We start from the raw sequence: 7,500 nt of genomic DNA, 5'->3' as shown, positions 1-7,500 counted from the left end.
CGTTAACACACTATATTGCCAAAAGTATTGGGACACCCCTCCAAATCATTGAATTCAGGTGTTCAATCACTTCATGGCCACAGATGTATAAAATCAAGCTCTAGGCATGCAGACGCTTCTACAAACATCTGTGAAAGAATGGGTCTCTCTCAGGAGCTCAGAGAACTCAAGCGTGGTGCTGTGATCGGTTGCCACCTGTGCAATAAGTCCATTTGAGAAATGTCCTCACTACTAAATATTCCACTGTCAACTGTTACTGGTATTATAGCAAAGTAGAAACAATTGGGAACAAAAGCAACTCAGCCATGAAGTGGAAGGCCAAGTAAAATCTCAGAGCGGGGTCAGCACATGCTGAGGGTCACAGTGCACAGAAGTCGCCAACTTTCTGCAGAGTCAATAGCTACAGTCCTCCAAACTTCATGTGGCTTTCAGATTAGCCCAAGAACGGTGTGTAGAGCTTCATGGAATGGGTTTTCATGGCCGAGCAGCTCATCCAAGCCTTACATCACCAAGTGCAATGCAAAGCATCGGATGCAGTGGGGTAAAGCACGCCGCCACTGGACTCTAGAGCAGTGGAGACATGTTCTCTGGAGTGACCAATCACGCTTCTCTGTCTGACAATCCGATGGACGAGTCAGGAGAACGGTACTTGCCTGACTGCATTGTGCCAGGTGTAAAGTTTGGTGGAGGGGGGATTATGGTATGGGGGTTGTTTTTCAGGGGTTGGGCTTGGCCCCTTAGTTCCAGTGAAAGGAACTCTTAATGCTTCAGCACACCAATACATTTTGGACAATTTCATGCTCCCAAATTTCTGGGAATAGTTCCTGCACCGGACTGTGCAGGCATTTGTTATAATACATAATGTACACGTAATGATTGTTTATATTTTGTATATTATGTATTTTAACAGTGTTTTGCTCTATGAAACTATATGATAACTTGTTTTTGATACTTTATTTGATCCAAATAGTATTGCCTCATTGTTATTTTATATGTATTTTAAGATTATTTTTTTAAATCTAGATTAATCTCACTGTAATCTTGGAATTAATCTAGATTAATCTCACTGTAATCTTGGAATTAATCTAGATTAATCTAGATTAAAATGGCTCATTTGAATTCTGCCGAAGGCATTCAGAATATGTGTGCTCGTAAGTGATCGTTTGTCTTTTTGTAGTTTGAATAATAAATAACTTCTGTCCCTTTAAGACCTGACGCACGCATGGATCCCAAACACTGTTCCTGTGAGATGGTTATGACTGTGTTTACGTTAAAACTCACCAAGATGGGCATTGAGACATTTTTGAGTGTATTTGACCATTAATAAACTGAAAAAAGGAGCTCATTTTTGCACTTGTATGTCAGAGGCGGCTTTATTACGGTATGTGTGTGTGCGCTTCAGATGCGAGCGCGAAAACTGCGGGAATTAGTAGAATTAGCGTTATGTGCAACCCCGCGCGAAATTCAGACCGGTCACACCAATACTGACACACGGTCATGAGGAAAAATCCAGCAGAACACCCGTTCGACATGTTCAGAGGGTTAACCGGACTGAATGAGAGGAGGCGGGTGTGTGTCAACTCGCTGTCAGTCGGAGAGGAGAGGAGAGCGCAGCTGATAACGATACTGTAGAAAATGAGGATCGTATCGTTTCAGATATTTCAGTATCGATACATATCTAATATGGATATTTTTGACAACACTAGTAGGCATACACACAGGTTCGAAGACTCGTTCTCTCTCCTCCTACAGTGCAATTTGGCTAGGTATACATCCGCGCTAAAATATCAAGGTGAAAGTCATCATAGCTTGCGTAGTATAGACCCAGCTCCCAACGCAACTTTGAGAATAGATTAACGGCAATATTTTTTTTATCGCCCTATAAGAGTCTCACGTTAATGCAGCACGTTAACGCCGATAACGGCCCACCACAAATTTTAAGTCATTTTAAAGGCTTAAGTCTTTGCTTGGGTCTATTTTTATCACCACAAAAAAAGATACGATTACTCAATTAATTGTCAAAATAATCAACCAATTATTCGGCTGCCAAAATAATCATTAGTGACAGCCCTAAACAACATGCACCAAACTCTTCCAGTTTCAGCTACAACATGCAGTGTTAGAGGGTGGGGCAAAGGAGACATTTACAGATAGCCAATGAAAACCATAGGCTGGCATTATAATTCGTTACATTTACATTTATATAGCGCTTTTCTGCGTATTCAAAGCGCTTTACATGGAAGGGGGGAATCTCCTCAACCACCACCAATGTGCAGCACCACCTGAATGATGCAACGGCAGCCATATTGCGCCAGAACGCCCACCACACACAAGCTGGTGGAGAGGAGACAAAGTGATGAAGCCAATGGTATATATGGGGATGTTTAGGAGGCCATGATGGTCAGAGGCCAATGGGCAAATTGACCCCTACTCTTTTTCCGAAGGACATCCTGGGATTTTTAATAACCACAGCTGCACTATGTAACTTTTCCGTCCACTAGAGGTCGCCTGTTCAAAACAAAGGCGTGGTTCGATGACGGCACGTTTGAGCGCTGAATCTTGGGACATGTGGTCTTCACCTCACAGCCGGTTAAAGAATCGTGATAGGACTCGGGCAGAAATCATGTTGATGGATGTGATTATTAACATTACTGTAGTATGAAGCAGAGCAGGACCGAGTCTTGTGGAGCTGAGGAACCGCTGGAGTGATTGTTAATAAGAAGAGCAGTAGGACTTTTATTATGACACAGTCGCCGGTGCCACTTCCGCTCCTCCACTCATGAATATGAGGTAACGCAGCTCTGTTTATCATATTAGACACATATGAGTGTGTTGATGATGTTATGACGTTACTCGGCGGCTGCTGTGACACTTGTTCACACTGCAGTGAGAGTAAAGTGTTTCTGCAGAATAAAACCAGAAACCGAGGGGAACGCAAATATGACGCCATCGACAAGCGACTCCCTCACACGTCCCGGTTCCTTGGTTAAAATAGCAATTTCTCACGATTTACAAATAGCAGTTGGAAACATTTGGGATATTGTAAGTACTCAACTGAACAAAATATATAACACTGGCCTGGTGGTTTTTGGATATTTTACTCGATGGACGGATGGATGGACAGATGGACAGACAGACAGATGGATGGATGAATAGATGGACGGACAGACAGACAGAAGGATGGATAGATGGATGGATGGATGGATGGATGGATGGATGGTCAGAATGATGGATGGATGGATGGAAGGACAGAACGATGGATGGATGGATGGATGGATGGATGGATGGATGGATGGATGGATGGAAAGAAGGACAGAACGATGGATGGACGGATGGGTGGACGGATGGACAGACAGACAGAATGATGATTAGATGGGTGGACAGATGGACAGAATGATGGATGGATGGACGGACAGACAACGATGGATGGATGGATAGATGGACAGAACGATGGATGGATGATCGATGGACAGATGGACAGACAGACGGATGGATGGATGAATATATGGACGGACAGACAGACAGACAGAAGGATGGATAGATGGATGGATGGACGGACAGAATGATGGATGGATGGATGGATGGATGGATGGATGCCAGCAGCCATACCACCCTGTAGCCACAGACTGGTTTCCCACTGAAGCTAAGCAGGGCTGAGCCTGGTTAGTACCTGGATGGGAGACCAAATTGGGAAAACTAGGTAGCTGCTGGTAGAGGTGTTAGTGAGGCCTGCAGGGGGTGCTCACCCTGTGGTCTGTGTGGGTCCTAACGCCCCAGTGTAGTGATGGGGACACTATACTGTAACAAGCACCGTCCTTCGGATGAGACGTTAAACCGAGGTCCTGACTCTCTGTGGTCATTAAAAATCCCAGGATGTCCTTCGATAAAGAGTAGGGGTGTAAACCCGGCATCCTGGCCAAAAAAATGTGCCCATTGGCCCCTGTCCATCATGGCCTCCTAATCATCCCCATATATATATACGATTGGTATCATCCCTCAGTCTCCTCTCCACCAATCAGCTGGTGTGTGGTGGGCGTTCTGGCGCAATATGGCTGCCGTCGCATCAGCCAGGTGGATGCTGCACATTAGTGGTGGTTGAGGAGATTCCCCCCTTCTATGTAAAAGCGCTTTGAGTGAGTGCCTAGAAAAGCGCTATATAAATGTAATTAATTATTATTATTATTATTATTATGGACGGACAGACAGACAGACAGAAGGATGGATAGATGGATGGATGGACGGACAGAATGATGGATGGATGGACGGACTGACAACAATGATGGACAGAACGATAGATGGATGGATGGACGGACAGAATGACAGACAGATGGATGGATGGATGGATGGATGGATGGATGGACAGAGAAAGATGGATGGACAAACAGGACAGAAAGATTTATGGATGGATGGATGGATGGGGATGGATGGACGGTTCCTTGGTTAAAATAGCAATTTCTCACAATTTACAAATAGCAAAGTTGGAAATATTTGGGATATTGTAAGTACTCAACTGAACAAAATATATAACACTGGCCTGGTGGTGTTTGGATATTTTACTCGATGGACGGATGGATGGACAGATGGACAGACAGACAGATGGATGGATGAATAGATGGACGGACAGACAGACAGAAGGATGGATAGATGGATGGATGGATGGTCAGAATGATGGATGGATGGATGGAAGGACAGAACGATGGATGGATGGATGGATGGATGGATGGATGGATGGATGGATGGATGGAAAGAAGGACAGAACGATGGATGGACGGATGGACAGACAGACAGAATGATGGATAGATGGGTGGACAGATGGACAGAACGATGGATGGATGGGTGGATGGATGAATAGATGGACGGACAGACAGACAGAAGGATGGATAGATGGATGGATGGATGGTCAGAATGATGGATGGATGGATGGAAGGACAGAACGATGGATGGATGGATGGATGGATGGAAAGAAGGACAGAACGATGGATGGACGGATGGACAGACAGACAGAATGATGGATAGATGGGTGGACAGATGGACAGAACGATGGATGGATGGGTGGACAGAACGATAGATGGATGGATGGACGGACAGAATGACAGACAGATGGATGGATGGATGGATGGACAGAGAAAGATGGATGGACAAACAGGACAGAAAGATTTATGGATGGATGGATGGATGGATGGATGGATGGACGGTTCCTTGGTTAAAATAGCAATTTCTCACAATTTACAAATAGCCTAGTTGGAAACATTTGGGATATTGTAAGTACTCAACTGAACAAAATATATAACACTGGCCTGGTGGTGTTTGGATATTTTACCCAAAAAATGTTTACATAGTGCACCTTTAATGTCTCATCCAAAGGTCAGTGCTTATTGACAGTATAGTGTCCGCTTCACTATCCTGGGGTGTTAGGACCCACACAGACCACTGGCCTCACTAACACCTCTTCCAGCAGCTACCTGGATTTCCCAGGAGGTCTCCCATCCAGGTACTGACCAGGCTCAGCCCTGCTTAGCTTCAGTGGGAAACCAGTCTTGGGTTAAAGGGTGATATTGCTGCTGGCAAATATAAATTATGCAAAAATGTTACACACCTATGACTGAAGTAAGCCTTGAATAACTGACGACTCATCTCGGCAGTTCAGAATTGCTTCTTTCCTTTGGGACACAAAACTTAATTTATCTGCATTTTGATTTTTGAAACTTTGCAGACCTTTTATATTCACAAACAGCTATATTACAAAATATAATATCCGAAAAAGCATAATAGGGGCACTGCTTAATGCTTTATTGCAATGCATCTAGTCAGGAGGAAGAGAGTGATGAGCCAAGTTAGTTTGTTGGATTGTTATGGCATTGTTTTGTATCTAAAGTCACATCTGTTTCTACGAGAGATCCGGCTGTGCTTCAGGTGACAGACGCAGAGGATAGTGTGGCAGTTCTGATAGTGACTTCCTTCAATCACTTTTCAAACACTGCCCAAAGATTCATCTCTCTCTGATCCCCATGCGCATCTTTCATGGCATTTTCTCTCGTCTCGCTCTCTCTCCTGTCTCTGTCCATCAGGTCAGTTGTGTGGAGATCAGCGCTGTCTCTCTCTCTCTCTCAGATTTATCTCTTCGTCTATCTGTCAGGAGTAACTCGGCACAGATGTTATAGTCGGTGGGGTTTCTGAGGGTGGAGATTATGCTGTAACACACGACAGTATTTACCGTGGTACCGCTGAAGAACAGACGTGATTACTGAGGCATTGTTCCACTAATCCACATGAGAGCCACAGTTAATACGCCACCTCCAACCCCACACAATCACACACACACACGCTCACAAACTGTATATTTTTACATTAAGACAAGTAGATATGCAGAGAAACACACACGCATGCAAACCGACACACTTCATCCTCAACAAAATCACTTAAAAATAGTTCTAAACATAAATGACGCAAAATGACGCACTGATGCACGGACATTATATATTCATAAAGCAAAACAAATACACGCCTCAGCAAACCACCGCAAGTATTCTGACGAAGTCGCTCATGCTGCCCAGGGCTGAACACACACACACACTGTGTTAATCCTGCTGGTGAGTATGAAATGAGAGCCATTAGAGCATAAAAAAACAACCACTCAAAGAGATCAAACACACTAACAGCACAGAGAATGAGGAGATGAAATACCTTGAAGAAACCAGCAAACACACACACACACACACACACACACAGCAAAATTCTGTTTAGAATACATACAGTTCTGGTTCTGGATGCTGATTGGCCTACACAACATTTAATCCGTGTTAAACACACAATGATATCAACTATTAACCACTAGATCTACTAGCTCAAAGATTCCCAAACTTTTTTGTCAGTCAAACTCCTTTGACTAAAATATTTACTTGAATTAATATCTCAATAATTAGCATGTTCTTGGTTCTGTGATAAAGGACTTTTGTCATTAACTAGAACTAAAATGATTAAAACACCTTTTTGTTAATTGAAATGAAGTAATGAAAAGTAGAAATGTTGCCTATATGCAACAAGTTGAAGCAATAAAATGACTAAATGTAAATAAATAGACACTGAAATCGAACTAAAATTGAAATAAAAAATAACATAAATTGTAATATTTATTTAAACAACTAATAAAAATAAATAAAGCGCATACATTTTATTTACTTCTTTATGTATTTAAATTAAAAATGTGTATTATTTCATTGTTAGCCTTTTAATCAACATAATATCTGGTTAGGAAAGGTTGACATAAATCAATTTGAATCAGAAAATGTTTTAATTAACATTTTGAATTCTAAAACAGAGATTGTTTGATAAATCTTTTCAACACATTGAACAAAAAAGTAATTAAACAAAAGAGCAAAAAAGACGCTATAAATCTTTCTAACTTTATAAGCATCTATCTTTAAGCATTTAAAATCAAGCTAGAGGACACAACAAAAAGTTCCCCAAATTGAAGAATCATCCAACTATCTAAATAATTAA

At 42.3% G+C, this 7,500-nt stretch overlaps 1 protein-coding gene across 1 annotated transcript in view; it reads right to left on the bottom strand.

Moving 5' to 3' along the window:
* dock2 (dedicator of cytokinesis 2) overlaps nt 1-7,500 on the bottom strand; it is a 185,008-nt gene that overhangs the window by 124,177 nt on the left and 53,331 nt on the right.

The sequence above is a fragment of the Gobio gobio genome (assembly GCF_949357685.1).
Source record: "Gobio gobio genome assembly, chromosome: 16".
Taxonomy (NCBI): Eukaryota; Metazoa; Chordata; class Actinopteri; order Cypriniformes; family Gobionidae; genus Gobio; species Gobio gobio.
Note: the sequence above shows the minus strand (reverse complement) of the source record. Positions and strands in the feature narration are given on the sequence as shown.